At 42.5% G+C, this 13,860-nt stretch overlaps 1 long non-coding RNA gene across 2 annotated transcripts in view; it reads left to right on the top strand.

Annotated features, from left to right (window-relative positions):
• The window catches only part of LOC122867028, a 33,806-nt gene extending 20,472 nt beyond the window's left edge, over nucleotides 1–13,334 (top strand). The window contains exons 2-5 of one of the 2 annotated variants that reach the window (XR_006375851.1): nucleotides 3,161–3,406; nucleotides 4,230–5,926; nucleotides 6,034–6,182; nucleotides 12,504–13,334. This is a non-coding gene — a long non-coding RNA (uncharacterized LOC122867028). Of the gene's footprint in view, nucleotides 1–3,160; nucleotides 3,407–4,229; nucleotides 5,927–6,033; nucleotides 8,613–12,503 lie in introns of those variants that run through there. The other variant, XR_006375852.1, reaches the window with a different exon arrangement.
• Nucleotides 13,335–13,860: the final 526 nt, after the last annotated feature.

Below are 13,860 nucleotides of genomic sequence, written 5' to 3'. Positions count from 1 at the left end.
CAGCAGCAGCTGAGCCGTGTGGAGGAGGCTTGTTGTTAATGACGTCACCTATCGAAACGATTGAAACCAGCGTGGTGCAGAATGACATCGGCAGCAGCAGGCGCACTTACAAGCTTTTACTAAACCACGGCATGAGCAGGAGACTCTCTGTGTGTCTCTGCAGAGCATGTGCGGCTGTCAGCAGACAGCACAGGAGGGGTAGAGCGAGCGGAGACTGTCCACTAGTTAATCGATCTCAGATGGCGCCGTTAATACACCTGGGCGGCCCGACCAAGTAAAGTCTGTGGGGAAACACTGCTTGATCTTTTGTAACCAAACCACTTCCACTACTGAAGTCGCTCCCCTTTTTGGAACCAAGTCCTCCACCGTGGAGCCGGCAGCGATGTTACTTTCGCTTTCAGCCATGCTTGTGGTTGCTGTGCATAACAGTACGACGTCAGGTTGCTTCCAGGATATCTGTGCTGATAGTGGGGTATGTTGTGGGGGGGCAGCTGTGGGGGCAGGGGAGGTGCGAGGTCTGGGATGGTGGGGACCGGAGCAGCAGGGGACCCAGAGCTGAACCTATTGGCCCTGTCCAAGCTGCTCTCTGTCTGTTTTTTCTGGTCCTTAAACCCCGTGATCTGTTTCATCCCAGACCACACCTCTTTGACGCTGTCCTGCTGGAGCTTGTTTTCCAGCTTGTAGGTGTCCTTGCTCTCCCTTAGCCTGACTCTCAGCTCTCATGGCACACTTTTGAGTTTGTCTCTGTCCTCTCCCTGAAGGCTCTCTTCTTTTTGTTTAGAAGCTCCTCAGGTCACTGGTAATCCAGGGTTTATTGTTTGGGAAACACTGCACTGTCTTGGTGGGGATGTTGTTGTCCATGCAGAAAGTGATGTAGTAAGTATGTAGTTATGCAGTCCGTCATACTGTCGATGTCCTCCCCATGAGGCTTGCAGAGTGCATCCCAATCTGTCGCCTCAAAATACCCCCGTAGCGCCTCACTAGCATCCTGTGTCCTAACGATTCTCTTGGTCACAAGGAGCTGCTGGACAATAGGCAGCTATGAGGGGGTGAGGAATATGTTTGTGATCTGATCTTCCCAGGGGGGCAGGGCGGTGGAACTGTGTGCATCCTTGACATTTGCATACTGTAGGTCCAAGTTTTGTTTTCCCGTGTAGGGCAGTTTACAAACTGCCAGAAGATCAGCAGCGTTGCTGAAAGACACATGGTTGAAGTCTCCTGAGATGGCAGTAAAAGCATTGGGGTGTCGAGTCTGTAGTTTGGCGATGGCGGAGTGGGCAGTGTTACTCGCTACATCCCCCCGTCTGCGGTGGCTGACGGGGGGATGTAAACTCCTTCGGCAGATAATATGGATGGGGACTCACGGCTAACAGTTACAGATGCTTTCTTTAATGGTAATATGCTTGGGGTTACACCACCTGTTGTTCACAAGCATCACGAACCCCCTCCTTTCTTCTCACCTCTCCTCCCAAGGTCTCTGTTCAGCCGTACTGTCTGACAGCTGGCGATGGTTGCGTTTGCATCCGGAATATGTCCGTGCAGCCATGTCTCAGTGAAGCACATAACGCTGCATTCACGGTATTCCCGCTGGGTCTTGGTCAGCGCGGCGACCTCGTCCATCTTATTTAGAGATCTTACATTCCCCATGATGACAGCAGAAAGGGTTTACCGCTCCGGGTAGTAGGTTCGGTCTGGAGAGCGTGATCAGCTGGTTGCGGAGGTAAACAATACTCCCGGTCTTGTTGGTGTGACTCCCTGGCACCAAAAGGCGATTAGATGCACCAAAAAATACAAAATACACAGAAAGTTATGCGAGCTGCTGCAACAGGCTGCCACCTGAGCAGCACCATCTTTCTAATAGTGGGAACATGCGTGTGAAAGTCTTTGTTGTGTGCAAGTATTATAAAAACTGGATTTAATTCAGCAAACTGCAGTATTTTAGCAGCAATAAAAACTCAATATAACATTTCTTTAGGCACATGAGTCTTACCAATGTAAGTAATCACTCAAACACTCAACAACCTCTTTCCAAAGCTGTTTTTGCACCAACAATCATACAGGAAAAAAATCCACTATGGAAGAGGCACTTATCACCTTTACATTCATTTGTTTGAATTTGTTGCTTCACAACTTATTGGAGGTAGAAAAACACTTTGCTAACTTTACTCTGACTATATAAAACCCACAGGGGAATACAACAAACTCCTGCCTCTCTGCAATGGTGGATTAAGGGGAACAGGGGATCGTACTTTGTGTGTGGGGGCCCCTACACAAACCATATTAGCAGAAAAAAAGAGAACTTATTCAGTTACATGTTTGCCACAATAACCTGCTGGAAATAGGACATAGCACACACACACATACGCAGGGCGTACAGAAAAATACAGCAAGTATACATGCTCAGACCCACAATTCATATTACAATTAAATAGGGCACTGTTAATAAGTGTATACAGACCTTTTTCATGGCAGACATTTTGGCATAGGCAGCACAGGTGTAATTAATAACCCATCCCAAACCATTACGGAGGTGGTTTGAGCAGTCGGATTTCAAGCCATCGTGAATACTTCTTGAATGCATTTACAGTTTACATCTGATCCGCCCAACACACAGCGACTAAGTGTAAATGGGGTCTTAGGTGAGCTGGTTCCAGGGTCCTGGTATTGTGCATGCTGACTCACTGTCATGGCTTATTGGAACACTTAATGGAACTGAGCCATCGTTAATGAAATCAGTTTCACCTGTGCTTTTCTGACAAGTCAAAATGTCAGCTGTGAAAAAGGTCTATTAAGAGGCAATACTGATATGAAAAAGGGCGTGGATTTGGTTTCAGTGGTGGGGGAGACACAATCAAGTGCTTCAACTTGGATAAAACAAGATATTTATGACACAAAGGGTAGTAACATGATGACATTGGTTATTTTGTTTTCTATATTAATAGAAGATTTTTTTGTGATATTTTATGCACTACTGTAACACTACTTTAAAATCATAATGAGTTACATTTAGTACATTCTGTCGTTCACAGGGACCTGATACATAAAACTGCATTAATAGACTACATATTCGTAGTATGTAATAAGTGTGCCAAACAAAAAAAAAACAAGTTTTTCACAGAAATATAAATGTCTTGTCATGTGTTTTCTTATGCACTGACAGGACATCCAAGCATCGAGGTTTTGCTTTCATTGGTGTTGATGAAAACACGACATGCCAGATGCCACAGAGCCACCAGCGGTTGAGACATTGTACCACTGAGCTTCCCAACACCACTCAGAGTGGAATGTGAGGAAATGTGCCTCCATCCTGTATGAAGAGAGTCTGTGGCTGCTGACACAATGACGCAACCCCTCATTGAGCTGGAGGTGTGCACGGATGCCTGTGCACAGAGCTCACAACTCATGGGTAAGAACATTGATTGATAGCAGTTTTAGCTGAGAAACCAGAGTGTAATGTTATTATTATAAAGTGCTGCTGTTTTAGTGTGTGATTTTCATTAAAAAAACATGTATTTTCAGTCTTCAGTCTTGCCATGTGAAAGCAAAATAAGAGTCGCGTCGGTGTGGTGTCGTTGCTGTCTTGTCACAGCGGCTGTAATAAGCACAGTCTGAAGTTCATTAACGCTAACGTCAGATTCTTGCTATAGCTGTCAACAAGCTCAATAGCTACTATCTGTCTGGGAGATGGATAGTAGTTATTGAGCTTGTTGATGTTTCCTGTTATTTTGATCTTAATAAGCAGCATTGATGTAACATATTGGAGAAGCAGATGCCCAGTAGTCAGTTATTTATGTGTGCTGATGAAGTTTACACTTAATACTGTAAATGTCTCAGCAAATCATAGACTGAAGTAATAACTAGCTACCATAACAGAAAATCCACAGGCTTTGATATGCACACAAGTTTAATGTCAAGAAATATTTGGCATAACGCCTATTTTCTTCAATGTTCAAATTAGTACATTTTCTATAAACTGACCACTACCTGATTTGCAGATTTGCATACCTTGTTAAATGTAACAGGAGACTTTGGTGAATTGTTTCGTGGTTCAGTATATTTGATACGCACATATGACAAGTCAGAAAACCAAACAATATCTCTCTTCTGATCCTTGGTTGTTTATTCACATTTGTATATAAGTTATTATGTATGCAAGAAGTATAAAACGAGATTGAATATGGCCTCTTAATGAATAATTACATTCTTCCTGTTATTTGATTATGTTACAGAGAGATCAACCAGAGACAATGGTGAAGAGACAGAGAGTTTATTGACACACAAAGGTAATATGAGTGGATGAGAGGGGTTAGTGATACCGTCCCTTATTTAGATGATGGCAGAAGAGTTCTGGAGTTGAACAGAGGAACACGGGAACGGGAACCGGAGCGACACACACGGGGAACTGGAGATTACTGGAGTCGGGTTCGGGGTTCAGGGTAGCGGTAGTCGGGACGAAGAGTCGTGGGTGAGTCCGTGGAGTATTGGAGGCAGAAGTAGAAGTACTGTCCTTCATACTAACGTGACCGGACACAGACTGAGGTGAGGAGTTGGAATTTATGGAGGAGTAGAGTGGCTGATTACGTTCAGGTGTGTGATGGGTGACAGGTGCTGGGAATCAGTGCTCAGGTGAAGGAATGCGGTGTGTGTGGTGTGGTGGAGCCTGGCGTGTCTGTGACAGATTATTGTGCATATTGATATTAAACTTAGTATGTGTAGTAGATATGTACCATAACAGAAATCAACTGACTTAGAGCAACAATTTAATAAATGACTTTACGGCACATTAAATTTAGCAGATAAAATATTTTAGGAATTATCAATACAGGTGAACCAAGGTCAAGGTGAGCTAAAATGTCCTAAGACAAATGTGCATACTGAGATGAGCTAGTAGGCTTTCAGTAATAAGCATCAGTAAATAAAAATAGTTGACATGATAACACACAGTGTAGAAATAGTAGCATTACTTTTATATGTAATGTGTAGTTTAAAGAGCCAGTGCTGCAGTCCATATCAGTACTGGAGGCTGGGCAGGAAAGGAAGAGCACAGATGGTAAAGTTAAACACTGATATGGCTGCAAGTGTTATTTTCAATAACAAAATATAACTATTCAAATCTATCAGCCATCGCATAAATTATGACAGTCTTGGCCAGGTGATGGGCTTAACAAAACAAAGAAATCCTGTAAAAGTCGACTACAACAATGGAGAAAATGTCAGGCATGGACACTTCACCGTTGTTGGAGTTGGCCTTTAAGACACTTAAAGTGCAGTACTGTGTAATAATACTGTTCACTGTAGGGACGACATGAAGTAAATCACACAAAAATAGCCCAGGAGTGCCAAACCTTATGTGATGGTGATGTACAAAGCTGCCACACACTTACACAGTGAAGAAATGTAGCCACAACACCGTTCACCAACCTGCGGGCCTTGTCCGTCTTCCCCGGACTGGCAGCAGCTGTTCACCTGGCTGAGGCAGGTAACGCAGTGTGGAGGGCGGGGATGCCATGCAGGTGATGCAGGTCTGAGCTGGATGCTGGTGACCTCCCCAGGTCATTCAACTGCAGTGGATGAGGAGGACATCTGGTACTGCTCGTACTGGTAGGGACTGCTCAGAGAAGGTTCTTCACCTCAGAACCACCCAGATATCATCCACACCAAGGTTGGTCCTCACGGTCTCCACAGCTCTCTCAGCCCCACGCTGGACTGCTGATCCAGTCTTTGGCTGTGGATGGAAGATTCATTGCAGTAGTGAGTGATGTACACCATATGTGTCCCCTGTTGGTTCTCCTCCTGTGTTTGTCTGTGTGTGTGTGTGTGTGTGTGTGTGTGTGTGTGTGCTGGCGGGGCGTGGCCTCTGAGGAACCTCCAATCAGGAACTGACACACCTGCTACTCACCTGCTGTTACCCACCAGTCTTCCCCAGGTCGTCAGTTTACCTACGCAGTATCAGGCCTCGGCCTCTGACTCTATGAAAGATTCTCTTGTTGTTGTTCTGAACCCCTGACTAACTTTCTGAACTCCTGTGTCCAGGCTCACCTCGTCTACCGACACCGGTCTCCCCCAGCATCCGATTACCACAGATTCGCTCCACCTCAGCCTGCTGTCCTCGCACCACCTGCCGGCTCTCACCAGTCACTCAGCATTTCCCTCCGCACACCTGGTGTCTCTCCGTATTCACAGTAAACTGAAACTAATCCCTCTATCCCTCTGTGTCCGTCGGGCTTTTGGGTCCAGATTCTCCATGTACTACAACAATATGTTGATATGACTGCAGTATTCTCTATCTCCAGCGTTAGAAATACTGAATAGAATTATATCATCCAAAACAGTCTGCTGTAGTGCCTTATGATAATCACAGAGAAAAAAATAGTACTCACTTGTGTGATATTGTGTGGGTAGATAAACACAAACTGCCCACAATGGCCTTACTGTCCTAGACTAATGTCTGAACTCAAATATGAATTAACATTTGAATATTGTCCACTGTACAGCGGGGTACGACTTTGACACATACATATGTGGAAAATTATAACGCTATTGTGAAATTACATTTTCATTTTCAAGTTTACATTATCATTTGAATATAGTCCAGTATACACTCCCATAGTGGGGTGGATTATTCCATTAAAGAATCTCTAAACTAAGTACAATATACCAATTTAGCTACCTATATATGTAATGATAAAGACCAACTTACCTTTAAAAAAAATCTAAGTTTGAGCAGAAATCCTATAATTTATAATGTTTCTAATAATGTTTCGAGCATCTGAGCAGCCAGACACATGATTCGTGATTTCGAGGTTGAGCTACATCACCTATTGACAGTAAGATATCGCCACAACTGTTGGCTAGATTGACATGACATGTACGGTGAACTTATTTTTAATTTGCTCTTTATTTAGTCATAACAAGGTGATACATAAATTATGCATTCAGTGATCGCCATAGCCATGCTTTTTGAAACAACATGGGTGTAAAAATGGAAGAAAATTAAATAAACTTGAAAAAGGAAAATACATAATAAGAATGATGCAAGTAGAAAAAATAAAAGGCACTTTCCAGTGGCCTGGTGGTTAAGATGCGTGCCATGTTTCTGCAGCATCCGTGGCTCGACCCTCTCTCACTCCCCACGTTTCCTGTCTCAGTCTTGTCACTATCTGATATAGGCAAAATGCTAACAATAAATAAAATAAGTGCCTAATGTATAAACAAAACCCATTAAGTTGAATCAGAACTTTGGGGTTAACCGTAATGATATTCGAAACCAACCCTGCAATACCAATAAGAACATCTTGTAACAATATACAGCCGGTGATAGCAAATACAAGTATAAATGCATACAGTATATAATCATCAAAGGTCAACGGTAACTCTGTTAAAAAGATTATCTACTGGCAGGAATAGCATGAAATCTACTGAGTATATTCATGATGGCAGAACCCTGTCGAATCCAGAGATTCCTTTGACCTTTCCTGTGTGACAGCTTTAAAATCTAATCATCACTTATTTGTTCTGTCCAACAACTTCTTATTGTGAGGAGCAGTGAACAATCCAGCCTCAAGGGGGTGCCGAGCCTGGCTTTAAACTTTTAGTCTTGCGTCCTCATAATATAATAAACAAAATGAATTCACATTTGACAGGCTTCCAAACATGTTTTTTTTTATATGCCATAAACCTACACGACTACTTATCTATGAGATAATAACTTGTTCACATATACAGTATTTTTCCATGATAATGCCAACTGTGCAGACTGTGTGTTATCAGTCATGACCTGTGATCGCCCACTCGCTCATGGACGTGAGGTGGACAGGTCTTTTTTTCTACTTATATGCTTGTAACCTTGTCTAATTTATTGCTTTTATGCAAATCAGGTTTAAATGAAGTTCAGCCAACCTCGTGGTTCAGCAGTAATATTCCAGTAAAATAAACACCACTGAATACAGAGGTGAGCTGATGCGAGGTAGCCCACGTGATGACGCAGAATGCCTGAGCTTTTACAGTGCAGAGGCTAAATAGCTGCTCTGTGGGATTGGATGGCTGTTCATTTGTGAGATCACAGCAATGTGTGAAGAAGGAGATCTCACTTTTAACCTCCTCTGACAAGATGAAAGTATCCATCCCACCCCCCTTCCTCTCCCATCCCAATATATATGATAAGTAATGAATGGAAAGTATTTAGGAGTAAGTGCCTTTATGGACAACATAAAAAATAACAAATATGAAAAAGAAGAGGAATGGAAGGTATCGTATGAATATTCTCATCAGGATTTTAGATTTCATTGAAAATCAAACAAATGTCATAAAAAATAACAATACAAAGTAATGTGCAGAAGTAAGTAAAACGGGTTTATTCATTACCTCTAATTATGAGTGAAGAGGCTGTGATTTGATAATGACCTGTTGAATCACAGCCTGAGGGTGGAGCTTATCATCACTGACATGATCTGATGGCAACCATGACAGACAGCCTTTGGCATTAAAAGAGTTTCGTGTGGGCTAACTGAGGGACACTGCTACTGCCTGTACATTTAGTTACATTTGTGACTGACTGCAGTTTTAAGGGATGGATTATGCTGCAGGAGGCTGTGCAAAAAGACATTTAAAGGGATCTTTGTGACAGAAATGTTGGTAAGTGTTGACAGCTAAGCTAATTAGTATAAGCTACAGTAGCAAGCATTAGAGAACGTAAACACTGACTGGTTTAATGGAGGAGCATAAGCTAACTACAGGATGGATACATTACAACATTACTACTTCTAAGGAGAGCAGAAAGAAATACATGACTTACAGGTACAAAACATAGACTGTATATAAAGATGGACGACATGACAGCTCCCCAAAAGTGAAGACAAAACATCTTGATCGCCCCCTGGTGGCTGGCTGTAGTATAGGTCATAAACCCCTCCCACTCCATGTTAGCGGATGGGACATGAGCAAAACTAAAAAATCAAAGTACACGTCATTTTAGGTAGTCCTTATCACTCTGATGTGTGTTCAGGTGTTCGTTTTTCTGATAAGTTTGGTTCTAATTAGTTATTTGATGTTATAAAAAGGGGGTTTCACATCATGATTGACAGCTGAGCTCTGCTCGAGATGGAGTCAGCTGGGTGTATGGGCGGGACCTCGATACCGTGGCTCCAACTCTGATCACTATTGCGTAGACTCTGGCTCCAAATGACATCACCAGCGCAAGATGGCAGCTCCCGTATCTGGGATATTTTGGTTTCATTTTTGTACAGTGGGGGGAAGTGGAGACGCGTCTGCCATCTTTATATACAGTCTATGGTACAAAAGGACACTCACAGTAGGTTTCTTTAAAGCAATTTTCTGAAATTTAGCACTTATTATGTTATGTGTCAGTCAGCCAATAGTAGTGTCCCTCCAGCCGGCTAGTCTACAGGAGGCTGTTTGTCATGGCTGCCATCAGCTTATTTCAGTGACACTATGACCCAACCATGATTTCTCCCCCAAGTTGTGATCGGATAGTTGATTGTTTTTATGCCTCCACGCTGGCGATAGCCATGGCCGGAGGCATTACGTTTTCGGGGTTGTCGTCTGTCTATCCCATTTTCGGGAATGTGATATCTCAGGAAAGGTCAAAGGTCAAGGTCACTGTGACCTCACAAAACACGTTTTTGGCCATAACTCAAGAATTGATGACCATATTTCACAGTTGGTCAGACAATGAATAGGTGACACTTAAGGTCAAAGGTCATTGTGAACTCAAAATAGGTTTTTAGCCATAATTTAAGAATGAATTGGGTGTTTCCAGATTTCACACACATGTTGTCTGGGACATAATGAGTAAGCATTAACTAGCACAGTACAGGTTTTCCTCCATCTTGTCCATTCTGCCTTTCACTTCCTGCTTCATTCTGAATTTCGAGCGTCATCGGAATCACATGACTGCAAACAACGTATCGTAGCTAATCGTGATCCTGTGAGTGAGTGAGTTTCACCTACAGCTCATAGAGAGGCTTTGCATCTAAAAATGCCAGGAGAGACAAAAGCAGCACATCCTGTGTAGCTACACTCTCTAAGAATCCATCTTTACATAGTAATCAAGTACATGTGTATCTGTTTAACCACCATCTATGACAATCCTGGTCTCCCTCCTGACCTGCACTGCTCTTCTGTCCTGCCCTTGGGCTGTCTGCCTGAGGTCTTCTGCCCCGCACCTGTCCATCCCCCAGGTGCCCTGGCCCATGGCCATGTGTTAGAAAACAAATGCTACAGCTTCTCGAGAACCAAAGACAGTTCCTGAGTTTTGTTTACCAGCAGCTGAGTGTAGTGACGGGGGTTAGCTAGTTACAACTTTAGCTCAGGAGTCTCCCCTGGAGGTTGAAGCAGGTCATTTCTGATGCAGCCATTAAGCGACAATAATTCAATTTCAGTTTTATTTTATTTATATAGTCCCAATTCATAACAGAAGTTAACTCATTGCACTTTTCCTATAGAGCAGGTCTAGACCGTACTCTTTATAATATTATTTACAGAGACTCAACAAATCCCACCATGAGCAAGCACTTGGCGACAGTGGCAAGGAAAAACTTACTACCTTTTAAGAGGCAGAAACCTCTTAGAACCAGACTCAATGGTGGGCAGCCATCTGGCGCTGCCATGTTAGGTTTTGAGAGAGAGAGAGAGAGAGCGAGAGAGAGACAGAGAAAGAGGTTTTGAGAGAAAGAGATAGATTTTGAGAGAGAAAGTTTGGGGGGGCAATGCAAATACCAACAGAGCCAATAACAACAACGGCGGTTGTTGAGCAGGAACACGGGGGCAGCAGGTGGCCCACAACCACAGATCCAGTCTCTGCAGCTCAGGAGGCAGAAATACCTGCTGAAAGCGACACAAGGAGAGAGGAGAGAAACGAGAAAGCTCAAAACTATGGGAGAGAGAAGATGTTGAGATGTTGATGTTGTTAATAATGTCACTCCCTACATAATGCTGATTGAATAACAAGATAACAGAGGCCATTGAAGTGTTATTCAGATCTATTTATACTTATTTTGATAGTTGCAACAGATGTGAAATATAGTAAGTTTTAGTTTGATTTTCCAGCCATCCATTATTATACCCACTTATTCTTTTGAAGGTTGTGGGGGGCTGGAGCCAATCCCAGCTAACATTGAGTGAGAGGCAGGGTATGCCCTGGACAGGTCAACAGTCAATCACAGGGCTGACACATAGAGACAGACAACCAGTCACGCTCACATTCACACGCAATTTGGAGATGCCAGTTAACCTCACCTGCATGTTTTTGAAATGTGGGAGGAAGCCGGAGCTCCCGGAGAAACCCCACACAGGCACAGGGAGAACATGCAAACTCCACACAGAAAGACCCCAGCTGGCCAGCAGGGTCGAACCCTGCTAACCACAGGACCACCGTGCCTCCCAAATCACTACCAAGGTTAATGTGACAATTAATCATGATTGAATTGCTAAAAAACTGCCTAGACAAATGTATTTTACACGTGCAGATTATAATATGTTCATCACTTATTGTTCATTGGTTAAACTCTACAGATGGAAAAGCAAATTTATAGATGGAGGTATTTTAATAAACAGTAACAACCTACTTAGCGCTTTAAACTCCAACTGTGCTGCTGTGGCAGAATGGATTAGTATATATGGATTTCTGCTCCCATATGAGTACTATTCAATCCATCTAACCTTTTTTAAATCTCTGACTAGCTTCACTGTTCATTGCAGTGTAATTAGTGGTTCTCCATATAGCAAGCAGCACTGAGCACCAGTGTCAATGAATATTTGGAGTAGAGCTATAGCATACTCATTAGTGCTCAACATAGGGAGCCGATTAAACACCTGTTTGCTAACACATGGAAATTGAAGACATGAAGTATAACATACGTATTATTTTGGTGACTAGGTCACAGGAGCAGAAAAAAGGGAAGTTAAAGCCATCGTGTGCGATCCTCATTAAAGCCTGAATTTGATTTTATTAATATTTTTCAGTTCAGCCGACCATCCAAATTGCCACTTTGATGTGAGAAAAAAAATGGTAGCATGAATTGCAGAACAAAAATGAGAAATCTGATAGGGAAGCAAAAATAATCAGTAGCAGCATCCCCGCCGGTCCCTGTCTTTGGAGTTTTGTTATTCTTTAAAATCTGCTGCCTGAGAAAGTTGGGAGATGGAAGAAAGCCAAGCTTCCTATTAAAAAAGTCTCAGAGTGTGGGAGCAACATCCAAGGAAGCGTTTTACATCTGCGGCTCTATAGGTGAGCTTTTCACAATCTCAGCCGCATGTCATCGAGAGAGGTGGATCTTGTCAAATGCTTAAAAATGGATAGTTTTCTTTGCATTTGCAAGCGAGTTTTAAACCTGGAAAGAGCAAGAGAGATGAGGATGAGAGGCGGTACGACTGTGAATAGGGAGAGGGAGGGTTAGAGAGACAGAGGCAGGCAAAGAATGGGAGAATGGTTATATTTGGGGTCTCTGTGACAGCTGAATTCCCTTTGCTCCCTATTCTTCCAGGCATCATGTATCAGTCTCGGCTGCCAGTGTTAAGATAGAAAAGGCAGCTGATGAAGAGAGCAACCTCAGAAAGCCTCTGCTTGAGCTGCACTGCCTCCAAAACCATTCGACTGTGTTTGCTACAGCGGATCATGAAAAGAAAAGACTCCTGCAGGCTGACATCAATACTATTTCTCAACTTTTCATTGTATTGCAAAAGATCCAATGTCGCCGGGTCCTGCATCTGTTCAACACAACTTAAATCTGTAGTTCTTATCTCAAAAGAATCAGCACTATTGATCTCTTTTTATGATACAAGCTCTGTTTTGCCCAGAATTTAATCAATTCCTATATAAACAGCTTGGTTCTAGGGGGAGCTTTACGAGTTTTTTAGTTTATAACGCAGATCGATAGGTGCAGTCAGATTAGATGAAGTCTCTGAGGCACGAGAATTACTTCACTCCAGAGAATTTCCAATTCAAACATGGAGGACTCAAACAGCGCTCTACAACTGTCAACACTTATCCATAATTGGGGTGCATGTATCCAGATAACGTATGTGCATGCACACACACACACACACACACACACACACACGCAACCAAAATCTAACTGTTTTTAACATCTAAGTGTTTTTAACAAGGGATGCCACAGGCAGGAGAAGCTCTCACCCCAGGACATGCGGCTCTGGTGGAAGGCTGCAGCTTCTGTTTGATGTGTGCATGTTGCTGGAGTCAATGCTACTTTCCTTCTCTGCTGTGTACACTTTCCTTTCTACATTTCATTATGTGTAAACTCTGAGTGAGAAAAGTGCTTTCACTATCAGTAAAACCATCAATAATAAATATGTAATCTGCCTTAATGCTCTGTTCTGTGTTATTGTTTATCTTGAAGGACATACTTTTTTAATCATGCTGTAAGGCTCTTAAAGGGTCAGTTCACTGAAATTACAAGAAACTCCAGCTGTATGTGTATATATATTTTATATTAAATAAAATAAAATAATATATATATAATTTTATTTTATTTAATCTTTATTTAATCAGGCAGTCTCACTGAGATTAAGCTCTATTTTCCAAGAGACCTGAGAACAAGAAACATTCACAAGAACACAATCAGCAAACAGAACCAACACAACTACACAATAAACAAGGAATTAGTCAAAACAGTTACAAGAATCATTGAATACATCAGATAATAAAGCTTTAAACACTCCAAGGGGAATGTAACTGCTGAAGTATTGATGGGGCAGCATGACAATACAGAATATCTCCATAGCCAAGGACAGACATGAAGGTTGACTGCACAATAGTTTTACGGTTGGAAGAAGACATGTACTTGTCTTTTCTGCATTTCAAACTATCCTGTGATTAAAGAG

Source organism: Siniperca chuatsi, linkage group LG19, assembly GCF_020085105.1.
Source record: "Siniperca chuatsi isolate FFG_IHB_CAS linkage group LG19, ASM2008510v1, whole genome shotgun sequence".
NCBI classification, from domain to species: domain Eukaryota; kingdom Metazoa; phylum Chordata; class Actinopteri; order Centrarchiformes; family Sinipercidae; genus Siniperca; species Siniperca chuatsi.
This window is presented reverse-complemented; position numbering and strand designations above follow the sequence as displayed.